Here is a 27,705-nt window from a genome sequence, read left to right on the forward strand (position 1 = left end):
ACGGTTACGTATTGTTGTTCGAAGCCCGTAACTCTGGATCCTCAATTGACTAGTGAGACCTAGACTAAAATTATGGGACTTCGAACCTTGAGCAAGTTTTTGAGCCTTTTCGCCATTTGTTAATAAAATTTTATTTCCTCTTAAGCGCTGGAATTGGCTTTGAGGTTTTTAAGAATTTCGTTAATTTCCAAAGGGTTTCGACTGGGATCCAACTTCGAGACATTATTCTCAAAGTTGGTATTTCTCGAATAGAAACGTTTTTAATTTCATTTTGCAAATCTCGCCAAATAACTTTCAACGCGGGATCGAGTTTTGGTATTGCCTTCTTCTCACATTTTTAAGACGGATCAGTAGCTGAAGATCGTCGTCAATAATAATGGAGTTGAATTTAACTTCACATTTCGAATTGTAATGCCTCTGGCTTTGACAAAATTTGTCAAAGATACGAGAGATTTAATACAACTTTTGGTATCGAGAGGAATATCAACATCAAAATTCCTATCGATATACGTTTTATAACTCCAATCAGCTCTATGATAATTAAAAGTAGAGCTGATTGGATTATAAATGGCTTCTTGTGAGATTTCAAATGTCACAGGAAGGTGATCAGAGTCAAAGTCAATGAGTTACCAATTCACACAGCTGACTTGAACTGTTAAAACTAAATCAATTGTAGAAGGATTTTGACTGAAGAAAACGAGTTGGTCCATTGGGATATTGAATAGTATAATATCCGCAGAACAATCTTCAAATAAAATTTTACCATTGAATTGCTTTGAGCATTATTCCATGAACGGTGTTTGCATTGAAGTCACCAATTACGAAGAATTTTGATTTGTTGCGAGTCAGAATTTGAAGATCAGCTTCAAAAATTCTTTTGCTGCCCATTGCATTGAAAAGGCAAGTAGGCTGCAATGAAGGAAAATTGTCCAAAATTTGTTTCAACAGAAACTCCGTTTCAAAAACTTTGGTTCAAACGAAGAAAATAATTTATGTTTGAAATGGCGACCCACCACAGGCGCCGTCAAGACGATCATTTCTGTAGATAAAATAGTTTGGATCTTTTAATGGAGAGTCCTGGTTTAAATAGGTTTCAGTTATAATGGCAATATGCAATTATGAACTGAAAGGAAGTTGAACATCTTCCTTACCCTTTAGAGAGCGGGCATTCCAATTTAGAACTTTCACACAATTATTTGGATCCATTGAAACGGATCCATTGTCGTCGTATGTGAAGAATTTATGGCGCTTCTCAGTTAAATAGTGAAGAAGACGTTTGCGATCGTCAAAGGATCCCGGCAAACGCGGCAGTCACCCTTCCTAGCAATTGAAATGAAACCTTGATCCCTGAAGGTTACTCAAAATCTCATTCCGAAGCCAGAAAACCTGGCAACAGATACCACAATTGGCGGAATCTTTGTTTTTCGCATGAATCGAATCACCTGGCCAGAGGTAGATTCGATTTCTCATTCATTAATCAAATCGAACTGATTGCTCAGTTCGATTGGAGAAGAATTATTTCGATATTAGAGTTAGAAGGAATATCTGAATTCTCCAGCTTCCTTCTATTTTTTCGCGCTTGGGCAGGACGGTCTGAAACCTTGTTTCTTTGAAGGAAGTGGAGAATTCAGAGACTTCCTTCCTCTTGTTTTTGTTAATACATCATTGCTGAGCGTGGAGACGTGACCTTCTAAGAGGTTTTTCCCAGAACGGTGTCCCTGAGGATTACCACCGCTTGTCGGAATTTTACTCCGCAAACGGGTCCAACGTAAACGAAGGCACGGGTCCTTGCAAAGATCGTAACGGATCAGTGGGTACAAATAGCGCTAAGAAGCACCGTTGAAATTAAAATAGCTTCGGGTAGTATTAAAAACTTCCTTCCGCAAAGAGAGAAAGAACCGCACAGCACGATGCGGTCTGACACTGTACCAGTAAATACTATTTAAAACAACTTGGGGAGCTGGAAGACGATATCTGTCGTTTCTGTAACTTTGAGATTGAAACTTCGGAACATTTACTTTGTGATTGTACAGCACTTTTCATAGAAGAAGAAACATTTTGAGAAGGGTTTATTGAACCCTCGGATGTTTGATAACTCTCCAACAAGGCAATAAACTTCATTCGTCTAATTACATATACCTTACTGGGATAATAATCATTGTCAGTAAGTTCAAATCACTCTTCAATAGTGTTTTAGACTATCTGACTTCTACTATACCCCGCCACAATTGATCAAATATCTGGTCGCAGTGGATATTGTACCCGACAGAAAAAAATGTGCAGAAATGGCTACAAACCACCGACAAAGAAACTCCAGAGTTGGATTTGCCTTCACCCGAATTGATCCGTTGGCGATTTCCACCATCAACCAACCCACTTGATCCGACGAGGTTCATTCTGACCATCCATCAACTCACTAAAGATTTGAGTGTATTGACCCAACTAGGGTAAAATGCCCAATAGTGGACCCCCTAGTAGCGGAATTTTGCGCTTCCTGCCATAAAATTGGAAATGTTCAACCAATGAATTCCGCGGTATATAATATCAAGTTCAACACTCAAATATACGACGTTATTCGTCGAAATTTACATTTTAAAGACTGACTGAATCTGTCCTAAAGTAGACGCGCTTGGTATCCATAATTACAAACCACCGACAGAGAAACTCTTCACATTAATCTAATAAACAAATAAACAAATAATAGGAAATTACTTCCTCGAAGTAGACATTTCATTTGATGTTTATGTTACGTTTCGGGATGTTCTTCTGCCCTATTATGGACCCTTCAAAATATTCCTATAATGGAAACTCTCGTGTTTATTTTTCATAAAATTGTAAAAAATCATCTATTTTTACTTTCCTCAGCATTCCCAAAGAATTGCACAATGGCCCCAGAGTCATGTTTAGCAAGACAAAAATATTTGCGCCTACACTTTTACACGCCTACACAGTTTTAGATATGTATATAGCACAGACAAACAGACATAACACTCGTCAAATTTCCATCGTTCACTGATTTACTGTTCAATTCAAATAATCATTAGTTGGCCAATCGATCACTCGTGACGCGCCTTGTGACGCGCACATCTTTTTTGCTCGAGTTTGTCGTTTGCTCACTATCGCCATCTGGTTCGTGATTTGCCCAACTAACTGAAAACAACAGATGTCGTTAGTGTTTGCACGACGATGAATTTGATGAGTAAATCACAGAGAAACAGACGTCTCACTCAACGCATGTTCCATCGTTCACCTTTTTAACGGTTTGTTTAACTTTTTGTAGGTGGTCAATCGGCCACCGATGGCGCTTTCATCGATTTTGCGGTTTGACGTTTGCACACTACTGCCATCTGGTTGCCGCTTGGCCAAACACCGGGATTTTAGCATTGGGCGACAATGTTTTCGTGACGATGATTTTGATTGCATTTTGTTCTAAGTGAGACGTCTGTTTCTCTGTGAGTAAATGTTCAATGTGTTATTTCTGTTTGTCTGTGTATATAGTGTCCTTGGGAAAAAAAATTCATATTTTTTGACGATTTTTTTCCATGTAGTGAAATTAGGGTGGTACCTATATTTCAGAAGTTCATAATATTAACTTTTAATTTTTCGGTATAGACTTGTGCAATGTTCCACAAAGTTGTAGAGTATAATAATTTATATAAATAATTTTGAGAAACTTTGCCCAGAAATTTTTTTTCTATCACTTATGATTCACAAGCTATAAGCTTTTTCAATAAATATGTTATGGTGGTCCCTAAAAATCGGGTTTCTTGCCATAACTTTTTATACATTCATTTCTCGCAAAAACTTAGTTCCGAGCACTTTTAGAACTTTTGAAGACACAAATTTTTGTTTAAGAGCTAAGGATCTATCTCTTATAACAAAAAAGTTATTTGAGTTTTTCTATAATAAGTACCACCGTGAAAAAAATCGTCAAAAATTTTTGTTGCGCTGAAAATGAAGATACATGCTTACCCCACTGTTCAAAGTGGAATAATAGTTTAAAATTAATAGAATAACTTTTGAAAAACCTGATTAATCAACCTACCGATGATGGTACCTTTCTAGTGTATTATAAAAAATAGTATTTTGCCCATAATTTCCGACCCCATAGTCCGATCTGGCCAATTTTCGATAGGAAACAATGGGACAGGATTCTGCGTCAAATGCTTGTTCCGGCTAAGCATAAGTATCTTACAAATGATTGACACTTTTGCTTCATTTTGTTGGGTGGGTTGGGTGGTCAATTAACTTCTTCACAATTCGGCAGCATTTATTCTCATCTATCTATATAATAAAAATGAATTGAGATTTCGCGAACGGGTTGACCGATTTGCAAGATTTTTCCCCTAATCGATTCGTTTTGGGATGCGCAAGGTTTGTATCTACAAAAAAAAGTTGGTGAATTTAACGGGGAAATGTAAAAAATCAGCTGAATACAATTTTGGGTCAGCTGTTGAGGAAAACAGAACAAACGCGCGGAAATTGATCCAGAGTGCGGCGCTGCAAATAGTTCATTGTGACATTTGCATCACCCGGGCAAAGCTGGGTCTCTTTCGCTAGTTTCCAATAAAGTCTAGACCTAACAACATTGAAAGTTGATGAAGAGCTTAATTCATTAAAAATAGGCTGTTTCAGCTAAAACGAAGCTTATTCAGCCTGAATTGTCCGCTAGATTCCTTGTTGTACAACGTATGCTCGGTCAAACAAAACAATATTTGTTCACGCAAAATGCACCTGACATTTATTTACTCAGCAAATAAGGAAATTATTCTTCAGGAAATCAAGGTATTGCTCCTAGAACTTCTTCGGTAGTGCGTACTAGAATATTTCTGTCTGAAAATATTTCAGAATTTAATTTAAAAATTGTTTTGAAACTCGACAATCTTTTTTTGAAATTCTTTATGAATTAATACATCTACTTCTAGAATTCCTACAGAAACTCTTTTGGAAATTCCTTCGAAAATTCCTTCTGCAAGTCCATCGGGAAATCCACACAAAATTCGTTCAAATATTTATGTAAAAAATTGTTATTAGTTTCAAACCAGGTATTCATTTGCGAATTTCTTCGAGAAATACTTCATGCATTGGTCATCAAAATCTTTAATGAATTCCTTCGGATATTCCCAAAAAAACCGTTGTGAATTCTTCATGGAAGTGGAATTTTCCGCAGCAGTTCCTCGAGAAATTTTCCAGAGAAATTTCCAGGAAAACATATCGAGATACAGTCAAATCTCTACGATTCGATGTTCTATGACTCGATATCGACTAATGGAAGCAAATTATTAAATATTAAAAATATGATCATCACTGTGATGATCACTTCAAACAGTTTCTCCCGGATTTTCTATTCCACATCTCGATATTTCTATGAGTCGACGGCCCCTTCAATATCGACTCATGGAGGTTTAACTGTATTTTTGGAAGAATTCTTTTGATGGATTTTTTGCGGATATTCTCGAAGGTTTTTTTTAGAGAATTTTGAATTCTAAAGAGTTCCGAAGGAAAAGTGGGAGAATTTTTGAGGTTTCCTTATGTTTTGCAGTAGTACTCAAGGAATCTCGTGAAACATCCTGTAAGGTTTTCTCAGAAATTTTGAAGAGATATTCTGTAGAAGTTTCCATGGGAATTGCCGGAGAGATTCTTTGAGGAATTTGTGAAGGAAAATTGGAAAAAAATTCGGAAGAATTCCTAAAAAAAAATCCAGAGAACTCATTTCCAGAATAATTTATTTGTAAACGACTTTCCGGTAAAATCCTTGGAGGAATGTCGGGGAAGGAATTTTTGGAATTCCCAGAGCGTTGCGCGTAAGATTTTCTAGACCAAGATTTCGCAATTTAATTTTCATAAGAAGTTCTTCAAGAGCTCCTGGACAATTTTCCGGAAGAATTGCTGGGAAGTGGGTTTAGCGAAGTTCCATTTGAATTTTGGAATTCAGAAGAAATATCTGAAGAGACCTCGTGGTAATTTCTGTAGAGTTTACGAAGTCATTTATGAAGTGTTCTTGGAAGAGATTTTTTAGAGAGATTCAAGAGAGAATTTCAGGGGAAATTGTATGAGTAATTATTCAAGAAGTTCCAGGACTTCTCGGGGATTTCCTGAGCTCACATCCTGAAGCATTTATATAGGCACTTCCGTAGGAATTCCAGAAAGAACTCCTGGAGGAACTTCTGAAGGAATTTTTAGAGGAACTTTCAGACGAATTCCTGCAGGAACTCGCGGAGAAATTCCTAAAGGAATTCCCAGAGATATTCCTGGAGGAACTTTCGGAGTAATTCTTAGAGGAACTTCTGTAGGGACTTCCGAAGGAACTTTCAGAGGAATTCCAGGAGGAATTTTCATATGAATTCCTCGAAGAACTTCCTTAGGAATTCTTGTAGGAATTCTAGAATGAATTCCTGGAGGAACTTCCAGAATGAATTCCTGGAGGAACTTCCGGAGAAATTTCTGGAGGAATTTCCAGAGGAATTCCTGGAGGAACTTCCAGAGGAGTTCCTGGAGGAACTTCCAGAGGAGTTCCTGGAGGAACTTCCAAAGGAGTTCCTGGAGGAACTTCCGGAGGAATTCCTGGAGGAACTTCCGGAAGAATTCCTGGAGGAACTTCTGGAGGAATTCCTGGAGGAACTTCCAGAGGAATACATGGAGGAACTCCCAGAGGAATTCCTGGAAAACTTCAGGAAGAATTCCTGGAGGAACTTCCGGAAGAATTCCTGGAGGAACTTCCGGAGGGATTCCTGGAGGAACTTCCGGAGGAATTCCTGGAGGAACTTCTGGAGGAATTCCAGGAGTATTACTGGCCCAAAATGGCAGGTCAGATTCGAACGTATATTCGGAAATGCGTGATCTGTAAGGAGATCAAACCAGCGAATTCGGCAACGATTTCCCCGATGGGATATAATTGCTATCGATTATATCGGTCCGTTAACGCGATCAAAATCAGGGAACCAATACGTTTTGGTCACTATGGACTTTTTCCTAAGTTCACCCTTTCTCAAAAATCAGTGCAAAGACGCTTTGCGCTGAGTTAACCCGGCATTGGTTCCATAGAAACTCGGTACCCGCGATTTTACTGTCCGATAGCGCGACGACTTCGATGCTTGATCGCTTCAAAATGAAACATTGGCTATCGTCCCGGCACCATTCCCAGGCCAACCCGGTAGAGAGGGTGAACCGGGCGATAAACGCGTCTATACGGTCTTAGGCGCGGAACAATCAACGCGAGTGGGATACGCGATAATCTGAAATCGAGGTTGTCATAAACTCGACTGTCCACTCCTCAACCAAATTTACTCCGTTTCGCGTCGCGTGGGGGGAGGAGGTGGTCCTCATGGGATCCAACCATGCTGACTTCGACAACGAGGAAGAAACGACGGCCGAAGCACGCTTGGAATATACGCCAAGAATCTCCTAAACTTTTCGCTTTAGTACCGAAAAACCTCGAAAAAGCCCATTCGGAGGCTTCGCGCACGTATAATTTACGCGTTCGTCAACCCGCGAAACCTTTCGTAGTAGGAGATAAAGTATTCAAAAAGAACACGAGACTTTCTAATGCCCAGGATTATTACAACGCTAAATTGGTAGCACAGTTCATACCTTGTACGGTTTTGGCCAAACATGGGTCGTCATCTTATGAGCTGACCGATCAGGGTGGGCGGAACATAGATATCTGGCCCGCATTTCCCCTGAAGCCGGCATAATACGCAAACAACTGTATCTGAATCTCATTACTGAAAAGAACAATTTATCAGACCTTCACTGCCCTTCTACGCATAGTTGTCCCATTTTAGTTTTTGTGAATTTTGACTTTTCACCATAAAGCAGTCTATTTTGATGTATACTTTTAGAAAACTCTAACAGATTTCGAACTTTGTTCGGAAAATCATTGAAAACAACATCAAGTCTATTTGTCCCATTGCTTAATTTCTAAGCATAATTGTCTCGCGGTGATTAAATTCATCATTATGGCGGATTCTGTTATTTTATGGAGCAACACACATTGAAATAGCATTTTCTGTTTAGATCTTGCATAGTTAGCCTGTTGCACTGGTTTAATGGGGACAATTTGTACAATACTCATTCTAAGCGACATAATCACTTCAACCACGTGGCAGGTTCACTTCCATAGATAAAGCATGTGGAGATGTAAGTCAATCGCAGTAGTCATTCACGAAATCGTGCATTGAACGGGGCTGATATGCGTAGAAACCATAAAACAAGTGCTCTATTTCTCGGCATAACTGTCCCGCCAAACTATTTTCATGATCGTTGTCGCAAATTCTATTTGTGAGTGAAAAATAAGAATGATTTCGATGAAATTAAGTCTTCTGAATGCTTCTGTGATGTAAAAATCTTATATTGCATTATGGTTATACGCCAGCAATGAAAATTAGTATTCAATTTCAAATGCCATTTTCTCATTTGTCGTTTTTTGAATTTGGTACAAGCATGCGTAGAGCGGCAGTTCATATGACCTTCAAAAAACCGAATAAAAGTCACGTCCTACCTTTAGCCTTACTTTCCGCGGATCTAATTGTTTAGGCACACTGACATTAACTCCCTAATATATTAATTAAATTCGTTCTAAGGAGACGTCCCTAGAAGAAAATGGAATAAAATTCGCGCGCGTATCTCAGTCCGTAACAGTCAAGATTCATCGGTAGACTGATAAAATGAGTTGCATGAACTAAACCTAATCTGAAAGTTTACATTTTCCCCCGTAAAACTGCACGAAAACCCGATTCAAATTGAATCACGTGCATGTAATATTCACTACGCCTCAGAAGTACATTTTGACCAAACAATCCACAGACGTACGATCAACAACACACATGTGCCTATTGTCTCGCACGTGGATTAGTGTCATGGATTAGTCGGTCCGGCGCGTATAGTGCTTCTTTTCCGGTCAGCGTGCAGCTGTGCACCGAAAGTGACGCGATTTGCGTAGTACCTATTCCTCCGGATAAACCTCTATTTGTTTATAGTTGCACATTTTGATCCAACGGCAGTTTTGAATTTTGACGCCTATAGTAATTCCACAGATAACAGATATTTAGGCTAGAACAAATGTTATTGAAAACCCTGTGTAAACTTTTAAATTGATATACTTTGGCCCACTGCTGCCATCTACTCAACTGATTGCGGCAGTACATACGGACGCAGCTGATTAACAACCGTCGAACGCAGCCAATGCATTTGACAGCCGCATTCGGCTGTGTTTTCAATAACAATTATCCTTGCGCCATCTCCAATCGATTGCTAAACACGTTCCCGATTTCAAATTCATTCGAATCAATGGTTGCGAATATTTACACACGTATCGGATGCCAGCCTCAATATCTGTTATCTGTGATTTAACTTTCAGTTAGACACCTCACCATCCAAGACACTGCCGACCGAAACGTCGCCTAGCCGTCTGTTGACGGCATCTTCGTTCGGCTGCATCGCCACCTAGTGGCCGTATCATCGTCCGGCCGCGTGTCAGCCGCTTTTTCGTTAGGCCGTCCATCAGCACCATTATTCGACCTCCAGCCGACCGCCAGTGGCCGTAGCATCGTCCGGCCGCGTGCCAGCTGCTTTTTCGTTAGACCATCCGGTAGCACCATTATTCGGCCTCCAACCGACTGCCAGTGGCCGCATCATCACGCGGCCGCGTGTCAGCCGCTTTTCCATCCGGCCGCCTGGCTATCCGCCCGCCTATTAGTCCGGCTTCCAATCGACCGCCTTTGACTGAACCACTGTCTTGTCACCATTGAACGACACCGAAGTCCGCTTCCCTAAGCGGCCTGCAGGGGTCATAACCTACCTGACCTACCGTCGACTGCATCATTGGCCGAATTCCTTCTGGCATCATTTTCGTTCGTTGTTTTGTAATTAAAGCCTCCAAATCCATATTTCAGTTTTCTGGTTAGGTCCTTTGCGCTCTCAAAAAGCTCCCCACACCAGTGACCCTGAGACCCGGAACAAAAGAGGCCTTTTGAGTCCACCCTAGACGGCTGCCGTGGCTAGACCAGCAGCTAGGGGGTTAGGCCAGTTCCCTTCTGGAACTGAGCGGCTCCGGGGCCACAAAAATAGAGACTTACATCTTACAGGAATCTCTGAAATGAGTTTGCAAAGATTTTCTTTCGAAGAAATTCCTGGATGTACTCCAAAAAGAATTCCTGGAGGATTGCTGAAAACATTTCTGGAGGATTTTTGACCGGGTGGCCAATTAAAATCAATTTTCAATTTCCTGCCTTTTTCCCGGTTTTTCCGATAAATTCTTTCCGGTTTTTGTTGGGCATGAAATTGAACTTGAAAACAAAAATTAGGTCAAGATTATTTGAACTTCAATGACTGTCCGACATTCTGGCTACGTACCCGGCCCACCGCAATCGTCCGATTTTCGCGGTGTGAACGATGGATGGTTCTCCCAGAAGCTGATGCAATTCGTGGTTCATTCGCCTCCTCCACGTACCGTCCGCCATCTGCACCCCATCATAGATGGTACGCAGCACTTTCTTTCGAAAACTCCAAGTGCGCGTTGGTCCTCCACGAGCATCGTCCAGGTCTCGTGTCCGTAGAGGACTACCGGTCTAATGAGCGTTTTGTAGATTGTCAGTTTGGTACGTCGGCGAACTCTATTCGATCGGAGCGTCTTGCGGAGTCCAACGTACGTACGATTTCCAACCACTATGCGTCTCCGAATTTCTCTGCTGGTATCACTTTCGGCAGTCACCAGTGAGCCTAAGTACACACATTCTTCTACCACCTCGATTTCGTCACCGCCGATGCAAACTCGTGGTGGGTGGCTCACATTGTCTTCTCTTGAACCTCTTCCCATCATGTACTTCGTCTTCGACGTGTTGATGACTAGTCCGATCCGCTTGGCTTCCCTCTTCAGTCTGATGTAGGCTTCCTCCATCTTCTCAAAGTTACGTGCCATAATATCTATGTCGTCGGCGAAGCCAAATAGCTGGACGGACTTATTGAAAATTGTTCCACTCGTGTTAATCCCTGCTCTTCGTATTACCCCTTCCAAAGCGATGTTGAATAGCAAACACGAAAGACCATCACCTTACCGTAACCCTCTGCGGGTTTTGGAGGGACTCGAGGGACTCTGTCCTACCCTGGCCACATTGACTTGGTCCTGGGGCATCCGGAATCCGGTCCCGGTAGATCACTTTTGTGATAATTCCAAACTTGACTTGCGACACACACTTTGCGATCAGGAGTTCGAAGGTGACCACCGGGAGTTAATATGCTGTAACCTGGCCACCTTGACATGGTCCTAGGACATCCAAAATCCGCTCCCGGTAGACCACTTTTGCGAAAATTCCAAATTTGAGTTACGTCACATTATATGTCAGTATTTTGCTATCAACAGTTCGAAAATGATCTCCGGGAATTATTTTGTCCTAATCTGGTTCCTTTGACATGGTCCTAGGGCATTCGGTCCCGGTTTATCACTTTTGGCGAAAATTCCGATGACTTGCGACACATGATGTGTCATTATTTTGTGATCATGAGTTATAAAAGGACATCTTGGAATTTGAATGACCTCACCTGGCCGGTCCCGGTGGACCACTTTTGCGAAAATTCCAAATATGACTTCCGGTACTTGATATGACTTAGCCAAACCACATTGCAATGGGTTTCAGCCCAAAATTATCCTAGACCAGACCAAAAATTGACATCACCATTTTCGGATTGGCAATACTGCACCTTTGCTCGTAAGGCTAACTGGAGATTGGTAAGGTCATATCAATTCCCAAAAATCACTTTCGAACTTCTGGTTCCATAATAATTACTTATGACATGTCGCAAGCCATGTTTGAAATTTTCACAAGTATGGTTCTCCGGGACTAGATTCTGGATGCCGTAGGGCATACCAATGTGGCCAGATTAGGCTATATCGATTCCCGGAGGTCACCTTCGAACTCCTTATCGTAAAGTTTTGACATATGATGTGTCGCAAGCCGTATTTGTAATTTTCGCAAAAGTGGTCCACCGGGATCGGATTCCGGATGCCCCAGGACCATGTCAATGTGGCCAGGTTAGGCCATATCAATTCCCGGAGGTCACATTCGAGATCCTGAATTCAAAATTATGACATATGATGTGTCGCAAGACGTATTTGTAATTTTCGCAAAAGTGGTCCACCGGGACCGGATTCCGGATGCCCCAGGACCATGACAATGTGGCCATGTTAGGCCATATCAATTCCCGGAGGTCACATTCGAGCTCCTAATTGCAAATTTATGACATATGGTGTGTCGCAAGTCATATTTGGAAATTTCGCAAAATTGGTCCACCGGGGCCGGATTCCGGATGCCCCAGGACCATGACAATGTGGCCAGGTTAGGCCATAGCAATTCCCGGAGGTCACTTTCGAGATCCTGATTTCAAAATTATGACATATGATGTGTCGCAAGACGTATTTGTAATTTTCGCAAAAATGGTCCACCGGGACCGGATTCCGGATGCCCCAGGACCATGACAATGTGGCCATGTTAGGCCATATCAATTCCCGGAGGTCACATTCGAGCTCCTAATTGCAAATTTATGACATATGGTGTGTCGCAAGTCATATTTGGAATTTTCTTTCCAACTTGGCCATCCCGGGATATAGATCTCTTGTAGCCGGTTCCGGAAGGGCGAATAATCCCTAGTCTGGTCAGAAAAAGTTCCATTACGGGCATAACATGTACGATATACATCTCCGAGTTGACCAATCACAATATTAGGTAATTTTAACGGCATAGACTAAAGATTCAGACGGCAATACCCACCAGTAAAAAAAACTACCCCAGTACAATCCGGAATAACTCCGAGACCAAGTGACCAATCCTAATTTTGAGCCATCTGTCATAATCTTGAAACCTATCCGGTTCTTCTGAGAAAAAATTATACAAATCGGTTCAGTAACGCCTGAGATATTCAATTTTTAAGTTAAATTTTACCCCTACCGTCAGACGTATACCGGATAAGACAATAATGCAACAACTTGAACTGCAACAACTAGTTTTCGTAGAAAAAAATAATTTAAAATTGGTGGGTGAAAACCGGAGAGGATGAGGATTTCTGTGTCTCTTACCCTATTACACGATAATCTTAACTCATCAGTAATTCATCAAAAATAACTTGTCGAATCTGCTCATGGGTGATTACAACCAGTGTTATTAAAACCATTCACAAATCTCAATAATCGAGCTAAGGTGGTGAACTTATTTACAATAAAAAATCACTTTAACAAAGGACAAAAAAATCAATCATTGAGCCGTCCCGCGCGAGGACATCCTTTTCTACATCTCGATATTTTCATAAATCGATGATCCATTGAATATCGGAATATCAACACAGGCTTGCTTTGCACTCGGGGTGCATTTTACTCAAGGCTAATCAATGAAAGTAAGATTTTCATATTAATTTGAAATTTCTGGTAAGAAAAGAAACTGTATACACAGAATTTTGTTTTTACATAACTTTTTTCAGTCGTATTCTTGGACGCGTGACTTCAACTTACCACCAAAAACTGTGCAACATGTTCCCAAAATACTGAATAATTTAAAAAAAAAACACAGAAGGTAATTTATCCAAGGTAAACCACAGATTATCTGTGAGTAAACATTTAAGGTAAGCGCAAAATTCAGAAAATATAAAACGTGTAAAAACAGAATCCTGTATATAAGAATAAATAACTTACCTTTGGTATTAAATGTTAGCTTTTAGATTAAAATTCAGATTTGAACAAAGAATATAGAGTAATACCGCATTTCAGCAATCCTGAGGAACTCAAGAAAAGGATTTAAAACACTTCATTGAATCAATAACAACAAAAACATTCGCACTTCCTCGTATTTGTCAAAACGCCGACTGGCTGCGTTCTGGTACGTTTCCAGGGACACGAACCAACAGGTAAAGTGGTTCATAGCTTCGATAGACTGCAAAATGATAACGTCACCAGCACCCAATACCACTGCGGGTCACACATACAGCCGGAAACAACTTTTCCTTTCACCAACACGAGAATCCCACCCATCCATGTCCCACATTTTCCTGCGACTACATCCCGAACGGAACGATCCCCCGAAATACGAGGAAAAGCGAATCAAACTTTCGCTTTCATTGGTAAACAATATGGCCATCAGCTGACAGTAGCGATGTCACATTACTGCTGGGGGGGATGTACCGTGTTTGTGAATCGAAGCATGCTTAGGTTGAATTTCATGAAGGATGACGACAATTGCGTTTACCCTTGCGCGAAGGTCACCCGTCGTCGGTGACTCGAATGTGGAATATCTGCTGGCTCGCGCGAGTGGAATATCTACGAGAAGGCAGATAAACTAATAACAGCCAATGAGAGGGAAATTGGATAATAGGCCGGCTTTCTGTTAGAATGTTAGAAAGTTTTTGAGTCATCCTTTTAGGATTTATTTGTGGTGGTGGTTTTCTACTGTTTTAGCAGAAAAGTGTTGATATCTCCGGTAGAGGAAATTTGGCTAGTTCCATTCTATGTCTCTTTTTGAAATATGTTGACATAGACGATGTATGCGACATTAGATGGAAAATTCAGCGTTATCTGTGATAATAGTTATTAATTTAATTTGATTGTCTTGTCTCCGTGACGCATCTCCGTTTGTTTGAGAAATCACGTATGTCCGTTAAAGCACATTTATGGAGCAATGATTGACATCTCCAAACTGTAAATGCACACAGGATTTGAGTTTTGCCTATAACTATTGATCTTTCTACACGAAATAGAAAAAAAAATCAGTGCCATTTTGTTTAAAACCATTTTAAGGGCCCTTTACTAATTACACAAACAATTTTCCTGGGTTTTTCAAAGATTTTTCCCATACAAGTCAATTTTTATTTATATGGAGCGTAAGAAAATGACCGGATTCCCACCCCTCTTCCATAAGTGCTTACGTAATTAGTGTTTCTAAAACGCTTTTTTTCTATTATTTCATTGTGAATAAAAATAATGTCAATTGTTACATCACAGACAAAGTTACGTATTAGAATAAAACCATCTTTATATTTGTTGTGCTTTAACTCTTATCGATTCTCTGCTGCTATAAACTTCACTACTTCACTACCTACCTGTTTTACATGTATTATGAAGCGTACATAGGAGAGTCTTTTCCAATAAAGATTAGTATCTACTACCATGCATCATGCATCCTATTGGTGATTGCATGTTCTTAGCTAGGTTGTAAAAATTCCACTTTCCTTCGAAAATAGTATGTGTATGGTGTACAGAGTTGATCGAAATTATTAAATGCACTAGTTCTATTAAAACAAATGGGGGTTTCACAAATTTGAAAGACGGTATTGTAAAAAAAATCGTCTTTAAGTCTTATGGAAATATGCATTCAATATTTCCATGGCAAAGCGATAAGCAAAAAACCTATCGCTCCTTGTAAGGGGATCAATTCACCCACTACTACGTTCCAATCCTTTGCGGCATGGACAACACGACCACGTGCAATGATAACATACAATGTATAGACTGTTTACAATCGCTGTATAGCATAATGCCTCTATGCGGGTATCAATACAGGCAGGCAAAAAAGTATCTCACACCAGAATATTAAAAAAAGAGACTCCACTCCATTCCGCAACACTCTCACGCGGTTCAGTTTGCTTTAAGTCGCTGGAGCCGTGTGTACACGCCGAGAAAGTCAACCGTAGATTGGATCCCTGCCTCAGTCGTGTAACGTTCCCTCGGTACGGTTCGCCAAGTGTATTTGAGCAACGCGAGTGCATCTCCTCTGGAAGCCTACGACAAACAAGGGTCGTCTGTTAACATTCTGTAATCGCAACCTCTAATTGACTCGTAAGTGTTTCCAACATAGTTATTTATAGGTTTATTGCAAAGTGGTTCTACGTTAGAAAGTGCCCTTGGTGGGTTATCACACCTAGCATAGAGGTGAAGTTGCACTGCTGGAACAAAAGGGAATGCTCTTTTTTCAAGTCATTAACAATGAGTTCAATACCTAAGTCGTTGAGAATTAGCCACCTTAATTCCGATAACTACCGTAAAATTTTAGATAACTTTTCTAAATCTCCAGTACTAACGGGTGACCTTTGGCGACCTTCAAATTCGCGAGGCGTTATGCCACTGAAAAGGCGAAGGCGGTTGTCGGTCAATGTGACGTCGATCTGTGACACACATTCACGCGGTCTCCAACCCCATCCGCAGTTCAGTTTTTCAGGTCATTTCATATTAACCTACTTTTATCAGTCACAGATTCTGATTGTCGGTCAGCGAGGAGATGTCATTTGGCCACGAATTCCAGCATGCATAAAATTCAGGAATGGATTTTTTTTCACAAATTTGACATTGAATTGTACCTTCTATACATCTTCATTGACAGTAACTGGTATTGGTGTACAATGATTGAAAAAGATTGTTTTATTGGGCCACTAAGGTATCTGGAAAGATAACGCCACCTATTGAAGTAATGCTGCACAACACTGCATGTGTAGTAATTTATACATAGCAAGAGAACTGTTCCATTTTTCGACTCAGATTGCAATATTGAGGTATCTTATCTCGAAAGAAGAGTATAATGCATCGATTCAATTAGTTCTACTATCTGATATGCGTGCTTAATCTGGAAAAAATGCAAAAAAGAAGCTAACCATTTGCATTTTTTCCCAAGTTTTTGAAAGAAAAAGTGCCAAAGCTACCAAAATAATCGAATTCAAAGTTCTCTTATGGTGTTATGTGAAATCCCATCTCAACTGAACACAATGACACTCGACAAGAAAAATCTCGAGATAGGCAAAATTTTGTCGAAATTCAAATCAGCATAACTGTGCTTAAAATAGTACGATTTTAATAAAACTGCAACTACTGAACGTAGAAACTCTTTTAGTTTTATGTCCTCATTCTAAATCTAAGAGTGGTCCACGGGAAGCTGAGACTCTCTGAGATCGTATATAACTCTAGTCGTTCACAAAGATTCAAGTAAATGCGCAGAACTTCTGATAGAGGATCATAATTCACATCATTCCAAAATTGGCTCCAATTATTGTTATAAACTATCTGGTGCCTTCATCCACCATTCGGAATTCTCACAGACTTCCTGGAGTCGCAATAGACCTTCATTATCTTCCTGAAAATTTGTGTGAAATCGAAATCTTGTATCTTTTGACACTACTTTTGAACTTAGCATGGGCATAAGCAGATGACCGTGCATTTCCTGGTTGCTACTCCGTGATTGACCAGAGCAATCGCAATTGCACAAGGAACCAATGGATGGAAGCATGGGATTTACTCTCCAATCTCAATGTGCACAGTTCGAGACCAATGGATGGAAGCATGGGATTTGCTCTCCAACCTCAATGTGCACAGTCCGAGAGCTCTAATATTCTGAATGGTCGATAACGGCACTGGCCATGTCCTCACGGTCTATCGGGGATGGGAAGAAATTGATTATGCAATCACTCGCCTATTGCAAGCCGAGAACACCTCTGCACTCGCCACGAGTTCCTGCGGAATTTTATTGGAATCTGGGGGTTAGGTTTTGTGGCAGAGGTTCGTCTTGGTTAACGGGTTGCCAGCTAATGTGATAGTAATGAAAGGGTGGTATATTCTAATTGGATGCCGAAACGAGCTTTTTTACTCATTTCGAATGCTAACAGTTACCTGCTAGAAGTAATCAAGTTGTAGGTATAGGGATAGACGATGGAAACGGCGCGAAGGCCCATTTCCAGTTCTAGCGATTGCAGAAATATATGGAAAGAACCAAAGTAGGAGGAATGGAACGGGCCTGAGATTAAACTCACGGCAGAAGCGGTAGCCATATGACCACCTAGCCCTTTATTTACACGACTTTTGAACTCTTTCCAAACAATTGTGGGAGCTTCTAGAAATCGTTCTGATCCCGTTAAAAAAATCGACATCGAAAATCCTCCATTGGATCTTAAATAAACTTATGGAATAAGATTTTTTTTTTACTCTCTGTTGAGATTATGGACATCTAAAAATAGTCACGAACTACTTGCTTATGGAGTAAGTCAGGCTTGTAAAATGTCATCTGCATGTCATTTGACTAATTTGTTCATAACTTTCTTTAGAAGCAAAATTTCTTCCATAATTTTGAATGTACTCATAACGCTTGAGTAGGGTTATATTTTTGTCCAAGGGTACATTGCTCTAAGTATAACATCAAAGGCTGGAGAGTGAAAACTCTCCAAAATGTCACGTGTCATTTGACATAATGTCATTTGAATGACATTTTGCCTCCCACGCCCCAGATTACATATTTACAGCAAAGTCTCGTTAGACAAAGTTGTAGGCTCATTTAACCGCTATAAGTTCGTCATACTAGAAATACTAGAATAAGAGATCGGCGAAGACGCCATCTTGTTTCCAATCGAACCGTCAAAAGCGGTTCCATTTCGACTTGTTTACTTTTTGCATCCATAAGAAGCAAGCAAAAAGTTCAAGTGCTGCCAGTATCATTTTCACGATTTCATGCATTTTCAGACGTTGCCATTTCGACAGTTTTTCACTCCGCCGGTCTCTGGTTATAGGGTTGCTACGTCATACAACATGAATTGATAGCTACCTTCTGAAAAAAGTTCTGGGAAAATTATACAAACGAATGCAAATGACATTTTACAACACTGGTAAGAACTCTTGTTCTCTCTCTCTCTGTGGAGTGTATGGACAGCTGAAAATAGTCACGGACTGCTTGCAATCTTCCAGATAATCAATCCCTACAAGCTCACATAAATTCATGAGGCACTTACAGTAAGCCCAGGAAAACATTCTAACAACTGCAATACTTTAATTATTTTGGTCTGAGTACACTTTGGTCTTTTCATTTTTTATTTAAAAGAAACAATGACCCCATGGAAAATATAAAAAAAATAAGTCGTGTTTGTGAATAAGTGGCATAACTAGTCTCAAATGCTAAGGGGAGCTAGACTTACTCCATTTATTTTATCGATTTTTAGTTATTTGCCAAAAGTGAATCAATGGTCTTAGAATTCCAGCATTGTTTTATAATACTATGTTCGCACTACATCCTGAATAACAAATTATCGACAAAAGAAAGCTCATCAAGATAGCCGAATAAACATGTTACAAGGCCCTAGTGCGAACATAGTATTATAGAAAGTTTGACTACTATCAACTAGATATCAGACAACTACAACAATAAAGAAACTTCATAAGGAACATCTAATGGAGATTTTTGAAGAACACGTGTAAACATGTTTGAAGATTCCTTGGCATATTTTTGTATGAATCCCTCCACGAAGACATTGCAATTCTAATTTGAGTAAAAACCATACAATCTATCAAGTTTTTGGAGCGGAGCTTTTGACCAAATCTACTGAACATCCATCAAGGAGCTCCAGCATAAAACTATAGAGTGAGTTCTTGGAAATCCTTTGGGATTTTTTTATGTACAAGTTATCGTAAAGACCTAAAGCATTATTCCTGGACTAATTTCTGGACAAAATTCTCAAAAATCAACCAGAATATTTCCTGTTAAAATGGTTTTATAAACATCAAAAGCAGCGAATGTAAAATTGAAACATTTTTAATCAACATTATCCTCCTCTTGCATCCGAGTATGGTTATGGAGTAACGATTAACGTTTAATTGAGACCATTGCCACGTACATGAGTTAGAACCCTACATGACTATTTAATAATTTGGCCAAGAACTTGGCCAAGAATTTGGCCACCTAAGGACGTGAGGGTCGACCAATGACACTATAAGCCCACCATCAAATGGAAGTTCACGAAATGTTTTTTAAATATTACCTACAGTATCTTGTTTGGAGATGATGCTGATGCTGTAGAGTGCCGTCATAGGTCCACAAAGATAGTATTCGGCGTTTTCTTTAATCAAGCATCCAAATATCTAGTTGTTGGTTGTAGGTTGAACATTTTTGATGATTGTTTGTTGAAAGGTTCTGAACAATGGCCCATTTCAGCCATTTGATTCAGTTTCGACTGCTTTCACTAGATGAATTTCAAAAATTTGGGCGATAAATAAACTAAATAGTCTAAAATATTGAAGTAGATTTTGTATAGAAAAAACTATTTGGATCAAACCTCAACAGTAAGGTGGCTCAAAAAACACTTTTTAAATTTTTTTTATGGGCTGCATAACATTCTGTAATAAATTATTCAAGATCTAAATGAGTATCATAGTTCTTCTTCGTAAACTGGGCCGTCTAAGTGCAAATCACTGTTTTTTGAAGTTTCTGCAATGCATACATTTTTGCATATAAACTTCCAACGAGTCCGCCTAAACGTTCACCGATTTGATTGAAATTTTGTACAGAGCATCAGGCCATCAAATAGAACCGAATAAGAGGGCAACCCATCAAAAAATAATGACAATGGCCACCTTACAACAGTAACCATTTGAGCAACGTAGTTTTGGAACCTCTGTTATTGGTTAGAGCAGGGTTTGCAGAAATCGCTCTCAATAGATAACGAACAACGATAAAAGTGGGGCAAAAACTGTTCCGAATCATGGGTCTGTTCACAAATTACGTAACGCAAAAATCTGAGTTTTTGACCCCCTCCCTCCCCCTCGTAACAAAAAGTAACATTTTTGGTACCCCCTCCCTCCCCCATGTAACGCGTAACTGTGAAAATTTTAAAGGCAGATTTTTTTTTCTTCGCTGGAGCATTTGGGTTTTGGTATTTTTTAAACACTGTTAGGGACAGCACATGATCAAAAAACAAAGGATTTTAAGAATGCAGCTAGTAGAAACGGAAATAGAATTTGCGATCATAACCATTTACATAGTTTAGCGGAACTGTGGTGTTGAGAAATACAATATTCGTTTGGTATTTTTACGCATATCAGTCCCGCTATGTCAGCATGCTTGATTTCGATAATGACTATAAAAAAATGATAATGATAATGACGGATAAAAAATATGATTAAAATATCATAAATTTTACTGTTACATCACCAATTAAAACATAGTAATTACCATTGAATATAATGGAATTTTAACAACTAAATCACATCAGAGACAATGGTTTTCCACGATTAAATGAATGGTAAATGGGACTTTTACAGTAAAAAAGGGGGGTTGTTATGTATCTTTACAATAAAAAAATCGAAAAATTTTCATACAAAATTCAGAGCAAAACAATTGATTTAACGGTTATTCAATGGGACGATTTCGAAGGCCAAAACAATAGAAAACAGTGTGTTTCAAATGTTTTTTCTCGCACTTTTTTATTGTTTTGCAGTAGAAATACAATTGGATTTTAAATACATTTCACTTCAATCTCGACTTCAATATTACAATAGAAATACAATTCGATTTAATGTTGTTCAATTTGTTCTGATGGTACTATTTCAATTTAGTTTTAAACTTTATTTGTTATCAGTCAATTCAAATTTTGTTTCATTTTATAATATATTTTTAAGATAATTCTACTTCAATTTTAATTAAGTTCAATTTAATTTAAATTTAACTCAATTTGATTTTAAATTAATTTCAATTTAATGTAATTTGAATTTATTTGAAATTTGGTTTTAATTTAATTTTAATACAATCTGATTTTTGTTTCAAAATGATTTCAATTTGATTTTAGTTAATTTTTTGTTCGAATTTAAATTAGATTCCATTTAATTTAAATTTGAATTATTAGTGTTATTGTTGAGTGCGTTACTGCTATTCAGACCGGGATGCATAAACGTAGATTTCAGTCGCCGATGATGCAAACGGCTGATGCTGCTCGCATTTTTTTTTCCTGTGGAAGACGTAAATTATAAAATCATGTCAGGTTTCTTACAAAAAGTATAAGTCGAGAAGAAAAAGATAAGTTACCTGTTTATTTTTTTTATTATATCCCGCACTATCATAGTCGCCGAACGATATTGAATCATAAGTGATGGAGGCAAGCAGCAGTGTTTTATCATTAACTCAATTTCTGAAAAGGAATAAGGATACATGTTAACAAAAAATCAAGGGACCCCTTCCTAAAAGTCTTTCACGTAAAAAAAATAATCTTATTAAGATTTCTAATACTTTTTTGTGCTTAATGATATTGTTAAGAAAAAACTTATACATTGCAATAGGCACATACATTCCAAAACTTATACTTTTCATTGACTTATGAATGTTATTAGTTTTTGGTATGGGATCATTCATTAGATGGTATAATGAAGTGTATTGATATTTTCGAATAGGTTGTTGCTTATGAGGTTTTAATTTTTAAGTTTTTTTCTTTACGTGTTGAAAGATTTCTCCCACATCAAAATGATCCGGCATCATGATATAACACTATAGATACTCATCACGGTACAGCGGCCAATGATCGGCCGTCGCTTGCTCGCAGAATCAGTATATTTAAATAAATGAAAGGAACACTTCGTTTACTTCGTCTTTCCACTAATCACAAACAAAATTGTACACGCTCATCTAAATCCAGTCATTCTCCAAGAAAAAAAAATATAAGTGAAAGATTTTGTTCCTTTGATTTTTTAAAATTTAAATTGATCAGAACATGAATATCTCAAGACCTTCAATTAAAATATATATTTGAAAATCGGTAGAACGCTTTTTCATGTAATAATGAAAGTTATTGTTATTTTATTGTTTTCAATTGTTATTTCAACAACATAATGGATCAATGAAATATTCTAAAATTTTATTTTTATTTTCTTTAAAACGGATTATCTGATCACCAAGATGGAATACCTTTATAGTTTGTTTAATTTTTGGATGGGCAATATAAAACATAAGCGAACAGCTAAAATATTATAGAATGTATCGGTCACATTTAAATGTATTGTACTTTTAAAGTAAGTACAATAAAAGATTTTTACAACCGTGAAAAATCTACAATAAGAGTACAATAGATTGTATTATTTACCACACAACCAATTGTATTCCAATGGATCATACCATACAAGGTACTGTAAATTTTTATCCGGGTAATGTTCGATAACGATAAACAGGAATTACTTCAATCAGTGATTTAAAAAAAACATTCAAATAAATTTTTATTCGAGTTATGCATAACATTTGGTAGTACCCACCCCCTCCCCCAGCTTTTAGTGTAACAAAGTATAACGCAAGTTGGACCTCCCCCCTCCCCCCAAAAGCGTTACGTAATTTGTGAACAGACCCTAACAAGCCATGATAACAAATGTATCAAACTTGTATACAAGTGCGAAAAAACAAAATCGGATAGGCAGCCCCCACAGAAAAAAGTTGATTCTCGCTTTGTTTTCGCTCCTTTCGTGTTGGTTACTGCACAGCTGTGTAGAACAAGTTCAATTGCATCATCAGAGCCAGTGCTCCCCGCATTTGGAGCTTTCTAAAATAAGTTTATCATGGGGTATCCAGCATTTTACGTGCGCTAATGGCCGCCACAATTTAACTCATGTTCTGGTGGGGTGCAATCGATTTGACGTTTGGCTTGTGTCGTTTGACATCGCAGCAATCATCATCATCATGATTCAATCATTTTGATGATGGAAACTTATCGTTTTTGTGTCAAACGCCAAACTTCAAACTGTTTCCACCCTACCAAAAACTGAGCTTGATTGTGGCGGCCATTAGCGCTCGCAAAATGCTGGATAGCCTCCCGGATCAATTCTCTATCATGACAGCTTGCACGCTTAAAGTCAAGTACACATCGCATGAATAATTTTCACACATCACGGCGACGCCTTGATCGACTCTCACAATGATTGAAAATTTTGTGTGAAACATGAGCAGTCGCTGTGTACTGTCTCACATACGCATGATATGTGTAAGTGAGTTTGCCTCGAACTGTCAAAGTCCCTTCGGGTCGCTATAATTGCGAACGTGTGCAGAATGTACCGCAAGGATTCATACTTTTTCGGATGTTTCTCCTTTTGCTTCGATGGCGAAACAACAAAATGTGCGAATACAATCATCGCACTGTGTTTTGTTGATCAAAACGATTGGAGAAGCCTCCGAATAAGTATGGAAAAGTTGGTTACCTTTAACAACAATTTGAAATCATACAATTTAGGTTAGGTCCGATTTCGACTGCTCTCTCGCTGTGTGAAATGAACTCACCGAAAATCGTCGGCCATCGGTTACACAAAAATGAGTAACATGGTAGTTACTTATAATATGAGTTGTTCCAGGAGAGGCCCGTTTTGTGTGAACGGAACACAAAAATATGTAATTCATTTTAAGCGTGTGCGAAAAAAGTCTCTCGCGGTATGCTACATATCGTATATGTATACAGAGATGATAAGTGAGAGACTTGCTCTTTCTCTTTAGGATTCAATCCCTGGGTTAGAGATTAATAGAAACAAACTAGATTACCATCGGGAACATGGAATGGGCCCGGAGTAGACTTTTAGTCTAGAGACTGCCAACGATCACACAAAAAATAAGCTTTATAGCTTGATAGTGGAGGTGGCTGTTGACTGTAATTGACTCGGAGTATTGTTTATCGACTATGTAGTCTGATGACCGTAAAAACGGTTTCGGAAATATGATGAAATGGTAACAAATATGAATAGGGTTCCAAGCAGTGCCTACACAATGTGTAGTACACATACGTGATTTTTGGTTATACAGAACATTGAAAACGAATGTTTTCTATTTCCCCAGCATTGTAGTAACATCTTGTTGAGCGTTTTATTCCTTTGTCAGCTGTTGGATCAAGATCTGTTGTGTCTACGTATAGTAAACGCTTTGGACCACGGTCTCAAATAATTTCTAAAATATTTCTCAATTTTTATATCTATAAAACCACTTGATTCACATTTGACGTTATAGGCGAATGTTACAATAAGCAAATTATGACGCTCATCTTATTATTTTGTAACAGGGTATAAGCCCTTTTCCCAGTTACCCGTCTAATGACCGTAGATAATATGTTTATCTCTGCAATCCCATCTACAATGCAAGGGATCCATGCTATGCTAACCTTTTGCCAGTTACCGATGCGTCTTCTGGAGCCCGATTCCGCCGAACGAACCATCCGTCGGTCTGTTCGTCTCGTTCGTCTGCGTGCTGACGTGAAGCATGCAACTCCGTTGGTTACCCGATAGAGAACGAGGTAAAGTCATGGCTTGCTATTCACTGATCAATGATGATCTCGGATCCGTTATACGGAAGATATTTGCTTACCTGTCGAAGTGGATTGTCCAGTTTGTAATATATGTATCCCACCCTCACGGCGTCTTGTTTGGCATGTTTGTTTTTGGCGCCTCAAATTGTGTGCAATCCATCAATCAAGATGGTAGAAGTGCTGTCGAGATCTTAATTCCATATCGAATTTTGCAGCTATCGGACCGCCAAACTCTACACTTATGTCAAACTCAATGACAGCTGCATTGCGTTGCACATTTAGATGCACTTTTATTGCATCTGAAGTCGATTGACAACCGTTTGACTTTTAGAATGCATTGCAGTTATCGAACGGCATACTGTAGACATCTGGAAACAAAAAACTAATATTTAAAAAAAATTTCGCCATTTTTTGTGTGCTAATGAAGAATTAAGTTGGGGACAGTTGAGTCAAAACCTTAAATTCTAAATATCCTTAACCCTTAAAGGCGCAAGGTGATTTTTTTTTAAATCGTCGAAAATATTTTTAACGTAAACAACCATTAAAATCATTAACATTAAACGTATTTTCGGTTTATTGTTTTAAAAACAACATTGAGCATTTAAGGGTTAAATTGTGAGAGAATATTAACATACAGGCATACCTCGATAGTACGTACCCTTGATTGTACGTACAATTTACCTCGATAGTACGTTCACAAAAAACCTTTTTTTGTTTATTTTTCTGCACGATTTAAGTTTAAATTTCAATATGTTTTAATCATGGCACATGCATGGGGTCCTTTATGTGCTGCAAAATATGTTTACATCTGATTTAACCCTTTCGGGACGTATGGGTCATATATGCCCAGCGTTTCAGATTGGCTGCAGTTAGGTCTCTACTTTTTCCAGCAAAAATGTTTACCAGGATGTCGGCTTTACAGAAAAAAATATCGTAGGCCAAGTTTGATTATACCTTGGAGACCCAGTTATCTGAAACCTTGGGAAGAACCATGCAGAAGAATCTAAAATGTTTAGATCCTATACCACATTGTTCGATAATTTTAAACACTCAATAAAGCTGAGCAATCCTGATAGTTGAGACAGTGATCTATTTTCAGGAATACGAGATGTTCAAAACTCTTCAAAACGTTTTCCAGTTCAACCTAAGCTATCTACCAGATCAACAAAGGCTTTTGCAATATTTTCATGGTCGGCATATACCCAACCCGGTTCAATAGTCATCAGCGCATCATGTAAACCCAATTTAATGAATACGAGATGCTCATGGTACTCCAAAACGTTCTCAAGTTCCATCCAAAGTATCTATCGAATCAACCAAGCCTTTTTCAATGACTTCGATATGTACCCAACCTGGTTCAATTAGCATATGTGCACTAGACTGGCCCAGGATATGAAAAGTTTTTGATTCCTGCACAAATTCCTCCAGGAATTCCTCCACAAATTCCTTCGCTAGCTCCTCCAGGAATTTCTCCGCAAGTTTCTCCAGGTATTTCTCCGGTAGTTCATCCAAAAATTCGATTTGGACTCATAGGAGTTACTCCAGAAATTTCTCCGTGATTTTTTTCAAAAAATCCTCCAAACATACGTCCCAAATTATTGCCAAGTATTTCTCTGTTAACTCCTTATTTCCTGGGTAATTTCTTCAGCAATTCACAGCCCAAGTAACCAAAAGCTCCTTTAAGAGTACGTTTTTCGCTTAATCAGCTTCACTGAGCTGCTTAAGCCAAAAACGTACTCTTAAAGGAAGTTTTGGTTACTTGGGTGAGGAACTCCAAAAATTTCATCAAGATCTCTTCATTAATTACTTCGAGGCCTTTCCAGAAATTCCCTTTGAATTTCTTCAGATACTCACGAAGAAGCCCTCGATAGCCACCTCCTACTCACGCTCCGGGCATTCTTCCGAAATTTCCCCCAAGAGATCTCGGAAAATTGTTCAGGGACTTTTTTCTTTGGGAATTATCCCGGAAATTCCTTGAGAAACTTGTCTGCAAATTCATCTGGTATTTCTCTAGATATTATTCCGGAAATTTCGTGAAAACTCTTTCGGAATTACCTCCGAAAATTCCCCCTGAAATGCCCCGTGCCGGAATTCTCAAAATTTCTGCCGGTACTTCCCCTAAAATTTCTACAAAAAAAATCATCGAAAACCCATTCAGGATTTTCCGAGGATTTTTTCCAGAAATTCACAGCAACATCTTAAAACAATAACCCCGGAAATTCTTCTAGAAACTCTTTCCCTTTTTCTTCCAGAAATTTCTCCTCGAATTTTCCCAAAAATTCCATCTAGATTTTCTCCGGAAATAACATCAAGAATTCCTTCAGAAATCTCTTTATAAGTTCCCCCGAATATTTCTTCAAGAATTCCTCGGGAGATGGTTTTGGAATTCCTACAGAAATTTCTTAAGCTATTCTGCCGAAAATTCCAAGAACATGCTGCATTTTCATGAAGAATGAACTCTGGGAGTATCCGAAGGAGTTCCCAAATGATTTCCTGGAAAATTAACTATGGGAAATGTCGGCTTTGACAGGTTTTGTTCTATTATTGTCAGGAAGGTTTTCTATAACCAATTATGCTCAATCTTGGCCTAAACATTCTTTGCATATCAAAGAAAATTGTAGCCGAATTTCATAAAATTTGGTCAACAAACCCCCTGACAATAATAGA

General features: G+C 38.8%; 2 protein-coding genes across 3 annotated transcripts in view; one reads left to right on the forward strand and one right to left on the reverse strand.

Moving 5' to 3' along the window:
- The window catches only part of LOC134227019 (guanosine-3',5'-bis(diphosphate) 3'-pyrophosphohydrolase MESH1), a 78,508-nt gene extending 64,736 nt beyond the window's left edge, over positions 1 to 13,772 (reverse strand). The window contains exon 1 of one of the 2 annotated variants that reach the window (XM_062708232.1): positions 13,679 to 13,772. The gene's annotated coding sequence lies outside the window, so the exon portion shown is untranslated. The remainder of the gene's footprint in view (positions 1 to 13,678) is intronic. The other variant, XM_062708241.1, reaches the window with a different exon arrangement.
- A 1,831-nt stretch (positions 13,773 to 15,603) lies between these two features.
- LOC134226904 (pyruvate kinase-like) overlaps positions 15,604 to 27,705 on the forward strand; it is a 48,110-nt gene continuing 36,008 nt past the window's right edge. The window contains exon 1 of the mRNA XM_062708040.1: positions 15,604 to 15,814. The gene's annotated coding sequence lies outside the window, so the exon portion shown is untranslated. The remainder of the gene's footprint in view (positions 15,815 to 27,705) is intronic.

Source organism: Armigeres subalbatus, chromosome 1 (assembly GCF_024139115.2).
Source record: "Armigeres subalbatus isolate Guangzhou_Male chromosome 1, GZ_Asu_2, whole genome shotgun sequence".
Lineage (NCBI taxonomy): Eukaryota > Metazoa > Arthropoda > Insecta > Diptera > Culicidae > Armigeres > Armigeres subalbatus.